Source organism: Anabrus simplex, chromosome 6, assembly GCF_040414725.1.
Source record: "Anabrus simplex isolate iqAnaSimp1 chromosome 6, ASM4041472v1, whole genome shotgun sequence".
In the NCBI taxonomy this organism is placed as follows: domain Eukaryota; kingdom Metazoa; phylum Arthropoda; class Insecta; order Orthoptera; family Tettigoniidae; genus Anabrus; species Anabrus simplex.
Genome location: NC_090270.1, coordinates 335,076,516 through 335,095,863, shown reverse-complemented (window position 1 = coordinate 335,095,863; position 19,348 = coordinate 335,076,516). Strand labels below are relative to the sequence as shown.

The 19,348-nt window shown below is 40.2% G+C and overlaps 1 protein-coding gene across 5 annotated transcripts in view; it reads left to right on the top strand.

The window, feature by feature from the left end:
• The window catches only part of LOC136875792 (putative inorganic phosphate cotransporter), a 280,776-nt gene that overhangs the window by 176,986 nt on the left and 84,442 nt on the right, over positions 1-19,348 (top strand). The gene's annotated exons all lie outside the window — the stretch shown is intronic.

The following is a 19,348-nucleotide window of genomic DNA, read 5'->3' as shown; positions in this document are numbered from 1 at the left end:
TTTAATTCGTTGGTAGTTTTTTGGACTAACTCATTAATTTTTTGTTTTACGGTACTTTGTACTGCGTTTTCTAGTTCCTTTGTTGAATATATTTATTTATTTATTTATTTATTTATTTTATATTTCTTTTCCACTAATTTGTTCATGGAGGACGATTACCTAGTTGTACTGCCTCTTAAAACAATAATCACCACCACCACCACTTTCTTTCTACTATTTACTTTCTCCCTCTGACTCGGCGAGGGATCTCGCCTCTACCACCTCAAGGTAATTGTCCTGGAGTGTGAGACTTTGTGTCGGGGGATGCTGTTGGGTAGGTTGAGGAGTACCTCACCCAGGTCGCCTCACCTGCTATGTTGAACAGGAGCCTTGTGGGGGATGGAAAGGTCGGAAGGGATAGACAAGGAAGAGCGAAGGAAGCGGCCGTGGCCATAAGGCAGGTACCATTCTGGCATTTGATACACAGTTATTATACATGCTTATAAGAGTACACACGTATTATAACAACGTAAACAAAGGAATTCCAAGACCTCTAATATGTCTTCCATCAGCTGACTTCTTTTTAATGTATTTCTTTCCATATAATTGATATTTGTGTCACGATAATTATCTCTGGCGCTGTGGTGTAACGGTAGCATGCCTGCTTCTTACCAGAAGGCCCCGGGTTCGATTCCCGGAGAGGTCAGGGTATCTAAGGGCTGGTTCGACGTCAACTCAGTCTATGTGATTACGACTGAAGAGCTACTTGACGGTGAGATGGCGGCCCACTTGTAGAAGACCAAGAATAATGAGAGGATTCGTCGTGCGGACCAAACGACACTTCGTAATCCCCAGGCCTTCGTGATGAGGAGCAGGCACTTGGTAGGCCATGGCCCTTCGAGATTCTTGGGCCATCAAGTTTGGTTTTGGATATGATAATAGACAAAAATTATGTATGAAACCTGTGTAATGTGAATTTACTTGCACTCGTGCAATTTAAACGCTCACGCATTTCCACTGAGCAAAAAAAAAAAAAAAAAAAAAAAAAAAAATAACAAAGGCCACTCTACGCACGAGTAGCAATATCAAGTATTTTGTGCGTATTTTCTCCATTTCTCTTGTGTATCGTTATACCAACAGTTGACTATAACACTTGCTTTATTCACACTGTCATTTATATTTCCATTGTGATTATTGTTTAGTTTTCAAGTAATAATAATAATAATAATAATAATAATAATAATAATAATAATAATAATAATCATGTTTGAGTCATCAGTCCATAGACTGGTTTGATGCAGCCCTCCATGCCACCCTATCCTGTGCTAACCTTTTCATTTCTACGTAACTACTGCATCCTACATCTGCTATAATCTGCTTGTCATATTCAAACCTTGGTCTACCCCTACTGTTCTTACCACCTACACTTTCTTCAAAAACCAACTGCACAAGTCCTGGGTGTCTTAAGATGTGTCCTATCATTCTGTCTCTTCTTCTCGTCAAATTTAGCTAAATCGATCTCCTCTCACCAATTCGATTCAGTGTCTCTTCATTCGTGATTCGATCTATCCATCTCACCTTCAGCATTCTTCTGTAAAACCAGATATCAAAAGCTTCTATTCTCTTTCTTTCTGAGCTAGTTATCATCCATGTTTCACTTCCATACAATGCCACGCTCCACACGAAAGTCTTAAAAACATCTTTCTAATTCCTATAGCAATGTTTGAAGTGAGCAAATTTCTTTTCTTAAGAAAGCTCTTCCCTGCTTGTGCTAGTCTGCATTTTATGTCCTCCTTACTTCTGCCATCGTTAGTTATTTCACTACCCAAGTAACAATATTCATCTACTTCCTTCAAGACTTCATTTCCTAATCTAATATTTCCTGCATCACCTGCCTTCGTTCGACTGCACTCCATTACTTTTGTTTTGGACTTATTTATTTTCATCTTGTACTCCTTTCCCAAGACTTCGTCCATACCATTCAGCGGCTTCTCGAGATCTTCTTCGGTCTCAGATAAAATAACAATATCATCGGCAAATCCCAAGGTTTTGATTTCCTCTCCTTGGATTGTGATTAGCTTTCCAAATTCCTCTTTGATTTCCTTTACTGCGTGCTCTATGTAAACATTGAAGAGGAGGGGGACAAACTTCAGCCTTGCCTCACTCCTTTCTGGATTGCTGCTCCTTTTTCAAAGCCCTCGATTCTTATCACTGCAGACTGATTTTTATACAGATTGTAGATAATTCTTCGTTCTCGGTATCTGATCCCAATCACCTTCAGAATCGTAAATAGCTTCGTCCAATCAATATTATCGAATGCCTTTTCTAGATCTACGAATGCCATGTACGTGGGCTTGTCCTTCTTGATTCGATCCTCTCAGATCAGACGTAAAGTCAGGATTGCTTCACATATTCCTAAATTTCTTCTGAAGCCAAATTGATCTTCTCCTAACTCAGCTTCAACTTGTTTTTCCATTCTTCTGTAAATAATACGTGTTAAAAATTTGCAGGCATAATATACTAAACTAATGGTGCGGTAGTTTTCACACCTGCCAGCACCGGCTTTCTTGGAAATAGGTATAACAATATTCTGCCGAAAATCGGATGGGACTTCTCCTGTCTCATACATCTTACACACTAAATGGAATAACCTTGCCATGTTGCTTTCTCCTAAGGCAGTCAGTAATTCAGAAGGAATGTCGTCAATTCCAGGTGCCTTATTCCTATTTAGGTCTCTCACAGCTCTGTCAAACTCTGACCTCAAAATTGGGTCTCCCATTTCATCAGCATCAACAGCCTCTTCTTGTTCCAGAACCAACTTATCTACATCTTTACCTAGATACAACTGTTGGATATGTTCCTGCCATCTTTCTGCTTTGTCTTCTTTCCCTAGAAATCGCTTTCCATCTGAGCTCTTAATATTCATACAGCTAGATTTCCGTTCTCCAAAGGTTTCCTTGATTTTCCTGTATGCAGCATCTACCTTTCCCAGGACCATACAGCCTTCGACATCCTTGCACTTCTCCTTCAGCCATTCTTCCTTAGCTACCTTCAACTTTCTATCCACTTGATTCTTTAATCGCCTGTATTCTTTTCTGCCCTCTTCATTTCTAGCATTCTTGTATTTTCGTCGTTCATCAATCAGGTCTAGTATCTCCTGAGTTATCCACTGATTCTTAGTTGATCTTTTCTTCCTTCCTAACATCTCTTCGGCAGCCCTACTGACTTCATTTTTCATGACTATCCACTCTTGTGTTTCCTTCAGCCTTTTCATTTAGCCCTTGTGCCACATGTTCCTCAAAAACAATCCCTCACACTCTTTTCTTTCAAATTGTCTAGATCCCATCTTTTTGCATTTTTTACCTTTCTTCAATTTCTTCAACTTCAGATGGCATTTCATGACCAACAAGTTGTGGTCAGAGTCCACGTCTGCTCCTGGGAAAGTTTTGCAATCCAACACCTAATTTCTGAATCTCTGCCTAATCATAATTATGTCTATTTGATACCTTCCAGTGTCTCTAGGTCTCGTCCACGTATACAGCCGTTGTTTTTGGTGTTTGAACCAAGTATTGGCAAGCACTACATTATGATCAGTGCAGAATCCAACCAGCCGACTTCCTCTTTCGTTCCTTTGTCCCAATCCGAATTCTCCTACCACATTACCTTCTCCTTGGTCTACCACTGCATTCCAGTTTCCCATCACAATTAGATTCTCGCCACCTTTTACATATTGTATTAAGTCTTCTATCTCTTCATATATTCTTTCGATTTCCTCATCATCCGCTGAACTAGTAGGCATATAGACCTGCAGTATTGTAGTGGGCATTGGTTTGGTGTCAATCTTGACGACAATAATTCTCTCACTATGCTGGTCATACATAGTAGCTTACCCATTGCCCTATTTTCTTATTCATTATTAAACCAACTCCTGCATTTCCCCTGTTTGATTTCGTGTTGATAATTCGGTAGTCGCCTGACCAAAAATCCCGTTCTTCCTGCCAACGTACTTCACTTATACCAACTACATCTAACTTTAGTGTATCCATCTCCCTTTTCAGATTCTCTAACCTGCCACAACGATTCAAACTTCTAACATTCCATGCTCCGACTCGCAGAATGCCAGTATCCATCCTCCTGATGATCGCTTCCTCTCGTGTAGTCTCCACCAGGAGATCCGAACGGGGACTAGTTTACCTCCGGAATATTTTACCCGGGAGGAAGCCATCATCAGTACATTATTCGTACAGAGAGAGCGGCTTGTCCTCGGGAGTTAGTTACGGCTGTAGTTTCCCGTTGCTTTCAGCCGTGTAGCAGTATCAACACAGCTAAGCCATGTTGAGTATTATTACAAGGCCATATCAGTCAATCATCTAGACTGCCGCCCTTGCAACTTCCGAAAGGCTGCTACCCCCCTTTCGATGAACCATTCCTTAGTCTGGTCTCTCAACAAATACCCATCCGATATGGTTGCACCTGCGGCTCGGCTATCTGCGTCATTGGGACACGCAAGCCTCCCCACCGCGGCTAGGTCACATGGTTCATAGAGGAATAATAATAATAATAATAATAATAATAATAATAATAATAATAATAATAATAATAATAATAATAATAATAATAATAATAATAATAATAATAATAATAATTGTACCGGGAGATACACCTCAACGTCTCGCATTCAAATTCTGCACCTAAATGAACTCCTCTATCGAACTAAGGTGGAAACTACTACAACAGGAACTTAGAACTTTACACAGAAGGTGCCACCACAGAAATATGATGTAATTTTGTTATTATGCAGTTTCCTAAACTGACGTAATTTCTCCTTGTTTTGTTTGCCATTCATCAAGAAGTTTGGACACTCTTCCATAGATGACACTACTAAAAACTATGATCATGAATCCTGGTGCAAGGAGTAAAAAGTTATAATTTAGAGAAGTTTTGTATTTCTAGGTTTTTGTAACTGAATGATGTTCATTTATATTTGGGTTGGCAATATTTCCTTTTTCTTTCCGCCATAGCGAATCCCTAATTCCTGAATTTAATTTTCAACCTATCACAGGCTTCTTGTTCGATTCTGAGTGTTACTTTGAATTCCACCAATAAAATTGAGAGATCGTGGTTAGCTTAATGATCTCGAACCTTCCGTGAGGGTTTATGAACTGCGGCTTTTCACGTCTCTTGGCCAAATGAACGTCATCTTTCTGTGTGTACGTGTTAAGCAGGAGGCGGGCGGCCTCTTTCGTCGGCAGCTAGAACGTCTTCAAGGTAATGGCCAGATAACTTTATTCTTTCTTGCTACCTCCGCAGTTTAACCTGAAGGAAAGGTCCGACTCTTTAGTTACGTAACAAGCTTTCCTAAAATGTAACTTCCTTCCGGCTCAGGTAAAACCTTCATAAATTCTCTAACTGTAAATCGTGGATAGGGAGTGAATTACCCTCTCGTGCTCCCCTTCATCTTAGTTTGAGGGGACTACGTTTTATAACTGTTTTTCATTCTGTAATGTGGTAAAGTAATTCCTATACGAGTCACCTCAGTAGTTTGGAAAACGCCCCTGTGTCATCGGCCTAGAGCCTCTTAGTTTCTTTTTGTGTTCATATCTAGGAGTGCAAGTATACGCCTCCATTCATTTCGTGCTCGGGCCATTAATTTAAGCTGTTATTGATATTCGACGAAGGCCCAGTAGTTTGGGTATTTAATACCCCTGTAAAAATAAGTCCATTTTTAAATGGTGGTTTGAGAGACCCGAGATTGATGTAATGGTGCCTTGAGTAGGCTTGGAAAACCGAGAGCCTGTTAGCTCTTTCTCAAATTTTGTAATTGTAAAGAGTACCTCTAGAAGGCTAGAAATTGTATTTCGGGAGCAAGTGCTCCATGAATTAGGGGATTTCTGCCCCTGAATAAATTTGTGCTCTTTGTAAATTTGAGCTGGGAGCTCAGAAATTGTGAAGCGAGGGGCTTGAAGCCCAGAAGTTGTAAAAATCACTAAAATGTGGATCTTTCTGGTCTTGTTTCTAGTTTTCATTGTACCTGACATCTTATTGTGTTCACTCAATGAAAGATTGTTAAGTTTGAAGCTCTAAAAGAAAAATATAACCTTTTACAATTTTAATTCAATTTTTGATACTGTAGATAGATCCGTTTACCCCAGCACCTTCTTTAACCTCTTTCTCCTCCACGGATATCCCCGTAACAATAATAATAATAATAATAATGATAATGGTTGTACGTCCCACTAACTACTTTTACGGTTTTCGGAGATGCCGAGGTGCCGCAAATTAGTTCGACGGGACTTTTTACGTGCCAGTAAATCTATACTTTTACGGTTTTCCGAGACGCCGAGGTGCCGGAAATTAGTCCGACGGGACTTTTTTACGTGCTGGTAAATCTACAGACACGGGGATAACGTATTTGAGCACCTTCAAATGTCACCGGTCTGAGTCAGGATCGAACCTGCCAACGTAGGCTAAGAAAGCCAGCGTCTTAACCATCTGAGGTACTCAACCCAGAAGTATTGTTTACTTTGAAAGACTGGTTGGTAAATTCTGCGTCAGTTCTGTACTAATCGTTGTCATTGCAATTTGTAATGAGGAAATGAGGGGAAAACAGAATGTAAAAGACAGTGGAGTTGTAACGAAAATGATGTGTGAAAGCTGCCCTGGGGACGAGAATAGGGAAGTAAATCAGCCGTGTGTAAATTTTAGAAAGTTCATTTGTTAAGAAAGTTAGCGTGTATTGTGAAGTATGTGATTCAAACCAAGTGGACTCAGTGAACAGTGATTCAGAGTGATATATACTTCCATCTATTATGTACAGAGTGATTGTGCGTTTGTTTGTATGAAAGGGTGTTATCTCAGAAACTACTGGACCGATTTCGAAATTTCTTTCATCATTTGAAAGATAATAAAAATACCAATGGACATCGACTATGTATCAACCTAGAATATGAACGTATTCCCACGAGAAGCGTGATTGAAAAAAATGCCAGCAAAAGTAATTCTGAATTTATGTTTTGCCGGTTTATATGATTTTATGTAAAAACTGCCAGACAGAAGGAGTTCAAATTGTGTAGTATTATAGCTGGCACATTCGGTTAACATATAGGGTACTCAATATCATATTTTACCTTAAAGGGACCGTGCAGGGAAATAACATATGAAACAAATCATACGAAAACTCACTCGTAGGACCCTTAAAAATGTCTACCGTGCCTAAAGGGTTAGTCTATAAATAATGGAGTCGGCGAGTGTTTTACGACTGGGAATCTGCCATTAAAATGAAAAATCTCCAATCCGGACTACACATCAGAAACGGCGTGTTCCTTAGGTAACGATGATAATAATTGTTCCCGGGATATTGTGGTGGACGGAGGTGAAAGAAGGTGCGTAAAGGATGGGTCTATCTAAGGCAGTCAGAATATTAATTAAAAGCTTTAAAATTAGCGTTATATTTCTTTGTTTCGTTTATCTCTTTTTTTTTCAAAAACAAACTTTGTCATTCAGGTACAAAAGTTTATAAGATAAGGGAACAATTTTAGAATATCGAAGAACAACAACCTTGAGCTTGAAGCTCCCTAATTATTCATTCTCCATGAGCTCTGCGGCTACTTCAAGAAAACAGTCAATGAGACGAACCTTCCAATTTGTTCTACAGAGTATTCAAATTATACAATGTTTCAAGAGCCCCTCCACTCCACACCGGCCTTCCAAAGGCACCATTCAACCATTAAAGAGGAGGGTCTTTGCTCTATTAAAATTTTACACTTGGAAACCTAGTTCCAGAAAGGTCAAGGCCTGTCAAAGGCAAAGCCTACAAATTTGCAATTCAAACAGTATTCACTGTTTTAGACACTCAACAGTCTACCCTATTAACATAAAAGAATGACATTGAATTTTACAGGGGTATCGAATTGCCATTCTACTGGTCATTTGTGGACAATAACAGTTTTAAGTTACTGGCCCAAAAATCAAAATGATATGAAGGCGGACACTTGCACTCCTTGAAATTTGCAATTAAAAGATTAAAACCCTATTTGGGCTTCTGGCCCGAAGTTACAGAGGCTAAGCGTAAACTACAGGGGTGACTCGATGGTGAGAATATTTAAATGACAAAGATTTCAAACTGAAACAGGTTACAATATCATAGTCATCTCAAAGTCAAGTTGATAGAGAACGCGAGAGGGTATCACACTCTCTATTCCGTGATTTCGGCTAAGTTCTATTGACTTGTTTAACATTTTAGAAAATTAAAGTTACATTAGTAAAGACTGGAAACCTTCCCCTCGAGCTAGCTGGGACTGCAATTACCTTGAGCTGATGGTTTACTCTGCGATGGACAAGGCTCCCCGCCTCCTTTACTAACACACACACTAGACTGGAGCGATGAATAAGACCACCTGGTCGAAAAGTGTGCCAGCTTTCTTACCCGAGAGGGAAGATCCAGAAAACTCTGAACTAAGTCCAGACACACCCGTAATATCCATTGGGTAATTAAATAGACACAAGGTAGATGTAATTGGATGAAATATAAAAAAAATTCTATTCACCAGCATCCAAATTTGGCGGGAATAGATAGAAGTGTTGTCGACTTTAACGTTCCAAAAACAAAGAATAATCAACTCAGTGTAGTAAACCTTAAAATAAAAAGTACCTAACAATTTTAATAATTCCTCTTCACACCAGAGGGCATAGACATAGTTTGTAGTAGAGAAATCTGTCGACAAAAGCTCAGACTCCTTGTATTAGTTATTGCAAATTCAGGATGGCAAATAGCGTTCTTCCAGGCGCTCGATTTAAATGAAAGGGGCGGGTGTATCTCCCGGTATAATAATAATAATAATAATAATAATAATAATAATAATAATAATAATAATAATAATAATAATAATAATAATAATAATTGTTTGAGTCATCAATCCATAGAGTAGTTTGATGCAGCTCTCCATGCCACCTTATGCTGAGCTAATCTTTTCATTGCTACGTAACTGCTGCATCCTACATCTGCTCTAATCTGCTTGTCATATAAGATCTGGTTTTTCACGGGTACTGCGGCCACCACCATCACCCGCCCCTGGATGAGGCCTGATCCGGTGGGTGACGTCACAGCGCGGTGCGGGCTGCTAGCTCAGAGCGCGCTCTTAACCTTACACGACCTTACGCTGGTTAAGTGTCCAGGCTTAACCTTGCAGACCTCGGGTCCGACCCTAGATTTAAGGGCGTTCAGCATACAGACCCTAGTTCGAAGCCTAGGAGTACAAGCTTAACTCAAAGTTCAAAGTTTTCTACATCCTGGCTAAATGTGCAGGCTTAAGTTAACGCTGACCACGCGTTAATCTAATTTAACCTCACCGGACTTAGAGATGAACTTGGAACAAGATGGTGGCAACACATGGGACTTAGGAGATGGTGTAAGGCTTAATACATGTGTTTAATTCATAGGGGCGTAACGCTGGAAGGCACCCTCAGATTCTTGGAGCTGAACTTGTAACAAGATGGCGGTACACATGGCGATTGGGAGACGGTGTAAGGCTTAACACGTGTGATTTATTCATAGGGGCATAACGTTGGAAGGCACCCTCAGGGGCTTGGAGCTGAACTTGGAACAAGCTGGTGGTTACACATTTCACTGAAGGGACTAGGGAGATGGCGTAAGGCTTAATACGTGTGCTTTATTCATAGGGGTCAAAACGTTGAAAGCTGAACGTGGAACAAGATGGCGGCAACACATGGAACTAGGAAGATGTTGTAAGGCATAATACTTATGCTCTGTTCATTGGGGCATAACGTTCGAAGCTGAACGAGGAACAAGATGGCGGTTACACATGGGACTAGGAAGATGGTATAAGACTTAATACATATGGTTTGTTCATAGGTGCATAAAGCTGAAAGGCGACTTCAAGTGTTGGAGCTGAGCGACAGCATAATGGGCAAAAGGGCGAAGAAGGCTAAATGGCGAAATGGAAAAAGTGCTAAATCTCGAAAGGGAAAAGGGGGAAAAGGGTTAAATGGCTAAAGGAGAAAAGAGCAAAAGGGTTAAATGGCTAAAGGAGAAAAGAGCAAAAGGGTTAAATGGCCAAAGGGCAAAAGGGCATAAGGGTAAAAGTCAAAAGGGCTAAATTGCAAAAGAGAATAAGGGCTAAAGAGCCAAATGGAAGAAGGGCAAAAGGGCGAAATGGAAGAGGGCAAAAGGAAAAAAGTGCAAATGGGCAAAAGGACTAAATGGTTTAATGGCAGAAGGGCGTAAGGAATGAAGCGAATAGGGCAGAATGGCAAAAGGGCTAAAGGAAAGAGGGAAAATGTGCTAACTTGCTAAAGGGAAAAATGGCTTAAGGGTAACGGGCAGAAGGGCAAAAGGGCAAGAGGGCTAAATGGCTGAAGGGCTAAAGAGAAAAGTGCAAAAGGGCAAAAGGGCTAAGTGACTAAACGCAAAAGGGATAAGTGGACAAATGGCTAAACGGTGAAAGGTCTGATGGGCAAAGAGGCTAAAGGGAACGAGTTATGGTTTAGGGCTCAGAGCTGAATTTGATCACGATGGTGGTACGGGGCTAGGGAGATGGCGTAAGGCTTAATACGTGTGTTTTTCATAGGGACATAACTTTAGAAACCTCTTCCAAGTTCTTGAAGGTGAGGAGCTGCAGATTCAAGATGCTGGCGTGTGAACTGATGCGTAATGCGCTATTGGTTTTTGCTGTTTGGAACACTGAATTTCTGATTGTGACATTTCGAGCTTGTAGATTTAAACTCTATAGACATTCAATTGACTACTGTAATGTTGACATCACTTAGAGATTAAGACTTTGTGTTCAGAACCGAAAGAAAAGTTTGCCCTACACATGCTAGGGAATTGAACTCAAGGCTCTTCCCTTTGGGCTGCTAAGTAAATGACTGCGCATTGAACGCGTGCGTTAAATTCAAAACACCCAACGTTCCAGCTACAATAAATTAAAAAATCGCTGACCCGATGAATAATTGTGCCCGTAGCTCCTCTACTTGGGCAGTAAACAAGCATGACTGTACGTTAAAACTTGTGCGTTTAATTGAAACACCTGGATTTAGCGCTACAAGAAATTAAAAATAACTGACCGAATTGGGATTCGAACCTGGAACTCACTTGAACACATCGCTCAAGTGCTATTGTTTAATTAAAAACTTAACGTTTGAGCTGTGGGAAATTATAAATCCCCACCCCGACTATGATTCGAACCTGGAGCTCGCTGGACTCAAAACCGAACTGCTATTGTTTAATTCAAAACATCTCACTCTGAGCAAAGAACAAAAATCGCTGGCTTGAAGTTTCTAACCTGTAACTCACTTGGACTCAGAATTATAGAGCTTAAGTGTATATGAAAACTCTTCAACGCGACTTGAGATCGATGGCGAGCTTTACTTTCACTTAAGACTAAGAGTGAACTGTTAGTTCAAAGAACGTTCATTGAATAGGGGGTGAGAATGCAGCTAAGGTGAAGTCGTGGCACTGTGCATCTCAGCAAAAGTAATTGCCAGCACGCATTTACCATAGTACGCACATCTCAGCAAAAATAAATAAATTTGTGATACGAACAAACTTACTAGTCTTGGATGTAACTTATTTGCGGAGACAAGGAATACAAAGTTCATTGTTTCCGCATTCAGCTCTGAGCTGTAGTTCTGAACGCTGGAGACATGTAGTTGCCCCTGTAATGTTTACATCACTTAGAATCTAATGTTTGAGTTGCGAGAAATTAAAGAATTCCCCACTTCGACTGAAAAAAACTCAGCATTTTGAGCGAAATGTAGTTTTCACGCTGGAGTGACATAGATATGTCGAATCGATGTGAAAGTGAGAAATCACGTAAAATATCCTCAGGGTTGGGGTTCGCACTTGCTTTCTTTTGTGTTCAAGTTCACGGTAAGTAGGATTTAAAATGTATGTAGCAAAATCGCTCTGTGTAAAAAAGAAAAGCAAGCTGACACTGACTTCGAGATGCAAAGAGCTTATGTATGATATCCTGATGAAGGATCAAGCTTTGAGGCGTTGACTTCCCCGTGCAACGTATGGTTAGAAAGAGCGTTAGCAGTAGGCACGGATGTTAGCGTGGAGTCAACAAAAACACTTCACTTTTGAGACCAGGCGAGCTCCAGGTTCGAATCCTCGTCGGGGTGGGGATTTTTAATTTCCTGCAGCTCAAACGTTAGGTATTTTGAATTAAACAATCGGACTTCAGCTTTCTTTCCAGGTTATAATCCCAATTCATTCGGTGATTTTTTCCTATCATGTAGCTCTAAAGCTTACACTCCTTTTGCGGTTAGCCTGGGAGGTTACGTTCAGTTTCGAGCCCCAAATATTCTTCCCAAGTATTACGCCCCTATGAATAAAGTACATGTATTAAACATTACACCACCTCATCTCAGTTCAGTTCTAAGCCCCGAAGTCAACTTACGACATTACGCCCATATGAATAAAGCATATGTATTAAGCCTTATAGCCGCCATCTTGTTCCAAGTTCTGCTCCAAGTCCGGGGAGGTCAAGTTAGGTTAACGCATGGTCAGCGTGAGGTTAAGCCTGCACTTTTCCCCAGGTTGTAGAGAAGGGCAACCAGTTAGGTTAACGCCTGGTCAGCGTAAGGTTAAGCCTGTACATTTTGCCAGGCGTGTGACTTAGGTTAGGTTAAGTGTGGTCAGCGTAACGTTAGACCTGCACTTTTATGCAGTTAGTCGGCGAATCGAACTTGAGGTTTGCCAGGATAAGCTTACACTCTTATGCAGTTGGTCTGGGAGGTTAGGTTAGGTTAACACTCGGTCAGCGTAACGTTAGGCCTGCAGTTTCATGCAGTTAGCTCGGGTATTGAACTTGAGGTCTGTTAGGTTAAGCTTACACTCGCATTTGGTTAGCTTGGGAGGTTAGATTAGGTTAACGTGAGGTCAGCGTAACGTTAGGACTGCAGTTAGCTCGGGTATCGAACTTCAAGTCTGTGTGGTTAAGCTTCCACTCTTATGCGATTAGTCTGTGTGATGAACTTTGAGTCTCTTAGGTTAAGCTTGTACGGTTAACGCCCTTAGGTCTAGGGTTGAATCTGAGGTCTGTAAGGCTAAGCCTGGACACGTAGCCAGCGTAAGGTTGTGGTGGCCGCAGAACCCGTGAGAAACCAGTAACTAGGTCCACCCCTAACGTTCTCACCGCCTACACATCCCTTAAAACCAGCTGAACAAATTTTTGTGTCTTAAGATACGTTCTATTGTACCGTACCCAGGGATAAGAACCCTCCACGACGATGCCTCCATTTCCTGATTAAACATCCGACTAACTCAGGTGGGGTAGAGATGTGGGTACGTTGTCGCGGGTAAGTCTAAAAAAGTCGAAGTTTAAAATTTATCTTTAAGTATTATGACATGAATAAAGGAGGTTTATCTCGAATATGAAACACTGATATGGGGTAAGATAAGTTTATTACATAAAGTAATCCGAATCATAGTACAACACCAAATTAATAAGAATCTGATTAATAAAACGGCTCAAAACTGGCATTGAAATGAAACTTAAATTAGCAAATTTGAATGTGGAAAACAAACATTAATATCGCAAAACACATCAAAATAAGAAAATGAAAATTCCAATTACAAATGTTAATATCGATCAGTTTCGAAATGACTCAACATTTATAGTCCAACGTTCCTGTTCACATGGAGTATCACCACTATGAGAATCACAGCTATACGGATTGATATTCGGGAAATTTGCCGCGATAAGCGCATTTAAACGTAATTTAAAATTGAACAAAGTGGGACACAACGATATGAACTACGAATAATACTAGTGGCGTTTCCCTACACTATATTTACAATAATCAAAACAAACTAAAATAACCTAAGTATTTACTGTACAATACAATACAATACAATACAATAGATTTATTTTGTCTGGCAAGATTAAGGCCATTAGGCCCTCTCTTCCATCTAACCAGAAAAGACAGTTTTTACATGTGCAAAATTGAAATAAGTACACTTACAATTGAAACATCTTGCAACTACTAAACAATACAATATTATGATTAAAAAAGGAAAAAATAAGAGAATGATGAAGATGATGATGATGATGATGATTATTTACACAATTATGACATGATTAGCTAATTTCTATTATCCTTGGTAATATCAGTGGGATTATATAAAAGTCTCTCAGGTGGGAGGAAACTTACACACTACACTGACACGACGTGAAACACGGTTCACCGAAAGTTCTAGTCAGAACTAGAATAACCATAACCATCCAATTAGCACTTGGCCTGTTCCCCTTTTATCAGCGAGACAACAGACCAAAAACACAATGAAATCATATAAATACACAATCCTGTAAGAGAAAACAAACAATATAATTCAATAAACAAATGGAAAGCAACGGGCAACCATCGCATTCATCTTGCTGCATTGGCGCGCAGGGTAGCGCCCTTCCTCAATTACATATTTCCTGGTTGGCAATGAGATGAAGGAAACGTTAAAACTCGAGACTACTCTTGGAAATTGGTCACTGTTTTGACAAGATTATATTACATCTCACTTCATAACTACAGTATAACCTTGGCTGATAAACTGTCCTGCATATCGGGCTAATGTTTCAACAACTGCTCGGGGATTCACATACAAAACATACATATTACCACCATGCTACTATATTTCAACACACATGTAATATTCACTGGCCTGACAATTACTTCACGGCAATTCTAATTCTCAATAATATTCCAGAATACAATCACAGGCCTATTCTTACCTCACACAATTCTCATAACAGTTCCAGGCATGCACTCTGACCGCATCATTAACTTCATATTTTTCTTTCAGCATGCACTAAATTCTCATGTATGTCCAGTAATTTCATCAGCCTTTCATTTCGAATCAGGGTTCGATTCCCTTTCCAATCATTGTTCAAAAGAGTTTCCAACCCGCATTAAAAGAACCTATTGTAATCAACGGTGCACATACTGCTCCACACGTCACACAGCACCTGTAATGTATGCAACAAGCGTCCTATCTGTCACTAATCTCTCAAAATAAATAAATCAAATTTAGTCTCGACGCTGCGAGTGTGTAACTCGGAATGTTTATGATTTTGGCAATCTAATCCTTCTATCTCTATCAAACAAAAACCCAGGAATAACCTTAAGCTAGGTAACATGCATAATTCACACCGATTAAATCAAAATAAATCCTAACATTTCCCTCAATATCCCATCTAGCTAATTATAAAGTAAAAGAATTAAAGATAATCCATGCAATCCCAACCTGTACATATTTACAACATCACAAATATAAAATGAACACATGTCATCAGGTGAAAATTACACTAAAGAAAATCCCTAATCTAAGCCTCACTAGTATTAATCGTAATTCATAAAACATGCCATTTAAACCAAAACATTCGTCTTATCTTGGCAACTCCCAGGACATCTGTCACGGGTTACATCCCCGCTAATATAGGGATCCACTCCATGGACGTCATGGTTTCAATACATGGATCCACTCTTCTTTCTTCTATAGGCGATGCCATCTTCTTGAATTTAATTCCTGTATAACAGCAACACACAAGATTCTGGTCATTCTCTCTTCACCGCTCTCCGTGCACGTTGGACCGAACAATCCCTCTGTCAGCTGTAATTATAGGCCAACATAAATAAAATGACACCAACCACACGTTCATAATATACAGTTAATATTAAGGGTTTAAACACAGTCAATAGGAGCGACTCGAGGATCGATACGAATAGTCACTCGCGAAACGCGACCGGCCCGAAAATAATCCACGGATGAACGTCTCTCACTCGATTACCAGTCTGCGGCTGATATTGCCGTCTGTTCCTTTAATACAAAAACTTGCCACATCACGCACTAGGTGAAATATAACTGCATCCAGTTTTAGTAACAATGTTCACAAGAAAGAAATTCACTGTCTTGGTCGGTACGACCTTACAACGTTAGACTCCTGCCCACGTGGCAGCATTTATGCGTCCCGCGCACACTGTAGTAGGACACTGATGCTTACTCCACGACAACACACACAATAAGAAGAACGCTTCCAAGAGGTGAGGCGCTTAAGTAACTAAGCAGACGCCGTTATGGCTAGGGGATTCCCTGAATATTCAAGTACTCAGCCAATCAGAGCTCTTATTACACACAATGTCTTTGTAATTTACTGAAATGAATATCAGATGCACTCATGATTACCAGATTACGGCTGAAAAAATTGACATAATTTATTCCTAAATATTTCTCGCTCTCAGACCTGTGGAACACCCTCAAATAACAGAACTGGCCTCTCTTTCTCGTTGCACATATTACACATAAAACAATGTTGGTCATTCTGAAATTTTAAAACTGCGTGGTCCAGAATTCACAGTAGCCACACCCTCGCTTTCTAATTGGCTGAACACACCTCGTGGCCTAACGATTTCTCCACGTGTTGGGTTGTGCTGACTCTTGCTAAAACTGAGCGTTACCCACGGTCGCAAGCAAGCTTCTCGAAGTATCCAGTGACATTCTGTCTCCTGGACTTCCGATCTCAAGTGTCCTGCCATCCTGATGCCCGACTTCAGTCCACGTTTATAATATTACCAAAAATGTAATTTAATATTTCATTTGAGCCGTCAGGGTACGGCGCACTATCATCTTATCCCTTCTTCTCGTCAAATTTAGGCAAATCGATCTCCTCTCGCCAATTCGATTCAGTATTTTTTCGTTCGTGATTCAATCTACCCATCTCACCTTCAAAATTCTTCTGTCACCCCATACCTCATAAACTTTCCTTTTCTTTCTGAGCTAGTTATCGTCAATGTTTCACTTCCATACAATGCCACGTTTCATACGAAAGTCTTCAGAAACATCTTTCTAATTTTTCCTCTATCAATGTTTGATGTTAGCAAACTTCTTTTCTTGATAAGGGCCTTGCTTGCTTGTGCTAGTCTGCATTTTATGTCCTCATGACTTCTGCCATAGTTAGTTATTTTACTACCCAAGTAACAATATTCATATTTCTTTTAAGGCTTCATTTCCTAATCTTATATTCGCTGCATCACCTGACTCCATTCGACTGCATTACACTACTTTTGTTTTAGACTTCCCATTTCATCTTGCACTTCCTCCCCAAGACTCACACTAGAGAATTCAGAAATTTCCGCAGATATTCTGCAGACTCGGATACAATAGCAATATCATCAGCAAGTCTCACAATTTTGATTTTCTTTCTGTTACCATGTTATCCGTGGTTCGCAGAGGGAAGGAAGCGTGTAGAGTAATGGCCGGACAAACAATAACACAAAGTTTGAGAATCGCTAACAAAATTAGAGAAAAATTTTGTTTTCTTGCTTTTCCAATGTATAAATATTTAATACAACGGCGACAAGTTAACATAATTAGAAGAGAGAGCAGGAAGCTCGGATTATTACAAGAGGAATACGAATGCTCAGCAAATCTTATAATAATGTAGATTGTAATCTCAAAATATTCATATTAAAGGAACTTGTCAGCTCATAAATTTTCAAAATGGAGCTCGGAAGCTCACAATATGTGCAGTAATGAAGCTCGTACGCTCAAGGTATTTATATAACCCAAGAGGAAACCTCACATTACGAATCAGGCCTCCACAGTCAAGTGTTTTCAGAACAGTGAGTCCAATTAATATTTTACAAGTTCTAAGGGAAGGCTAGCCTGTACCTGATAGAGCGAAGTTATAATTTAGAGAAATAAGTTGTAGCTTCTGCAACAATGTTACATCAGTCGTGTCTCGAAGCCCGTAGTACATTTACAATAATTTTCACAGTGCTCTTTATTGTGCCATGAAATTACACACGTGCCAATAGGAGTCACAACAAAATACTTGAAGAAGTTAATACACTGCTGTATTAATTTATCACTTAATACCTACGCTAGCCTCGAAAAAGGATATGAACACCCAGAGGCATAAGGCCCACGGTAAACGGCCACGAAAAAGAAGAAGGAAAAGTGGTTACTTCTGAAAGGCGGAGAACCAAAAGGAAATGGAGGCGGAAACTCAAGCACTCAAAAATTTACGCTAACTGCAAACAGCTACATGGGCATAAGGGCCAATGACACAGAGGCTACGCCCGTGGTACGAGATGATCAAGTACAGGCAATTTAGAGTGTTGGGAAAATTTAGTCATCCAAGATAAAATTAGAGGTAGGTTACGTGGGTAACCACTCGTGTTTCCTTATATTTTAACAAGTTCCCATTCGCGGCTGTGAGCTTGCATCCGGGAGATAGTAGGTTCGAATCCCACTATCGGCAGCCCTGAAAATGGTTTTCCGTGATTTCCCATTTTCACACCAGGCAAATGCTGGGGCTGTACCTTAATTAAGGCCACGGCCGCTTCCTTCCAACTCCTAGGCCTTTCCTATCCCATAGTCGCCATAAGACCTATCTGTGTCGGTGCGACGTAAAGCCCATAGCAAAAAAAAAAACAAGTTCCCATTAGGGGGAAAACTCCAAGGACCTGCATTTTAATTTAAGTTATAAACGAGAAAACGTATATTTAAATTTAAGAAAACGCCGCATGACCTAGCATTTGCATGTTAACGGAGAACGTAGGAATCTTCCTTAGCTTTGCACGCAGTAGATTCACTTGGATTAAAATTCTGCCCTATCTTGTTTATTAACACGCCACCGTGCGAGTGGGCCGTGCGGTTATAGGCGCGCACCTGTGAGCTTGTATCCGGCAGATAATGGGTTTAAACCCCACTATCGGCACCTCTGAAGATGGTTTTCCGTGGTTTCCTATTTTCACACGAGGCTGGGTTTGTAATTTAATTAAAGCCACGGCCGCTTCCTTCCCACTCCTAGGCCTTTCCTCTCCCATCGTCGCCGAAAGACCTATCTGTGTCGGTACGAGGTAATGCCACTGGCAAAAACAACATTAATACGCCATCATGCCGGATCCCCGCTTCCGCATTTCCTGAAGGAGATCTCCTCTATCCTCCGTGTAGCAGAGCACACAAGAACACTGTCGCAAGATTAGACCACTTATGCTTAAAATTGTTCTCTTATATAGAGGAACGGTAGAATAATCTAAATGGTTTAGTAACCGCCAACTTGATTGTGCAAAATAATTCTAATATTAAAGTTTATAATAGGTGAATCAATTTAATGTCAAGCCTTTTGATAGGTGGACTAAGGTAATGCCATTTTTGATAACATTGGAATATTAAAAAACAATAGAATGTAGATAGATTTTACAACTTCCAAAATGCAAATATCCTCAATGATTAGTAATGGGATTTGAACCCAAGATAGCACTAGGAAATATATGTCAACGACATCTAGTCCTCAAAGGAAAACTTCTAGGACTTTACATAGTTTTTAACCTATATAAGAGATAGATGCCC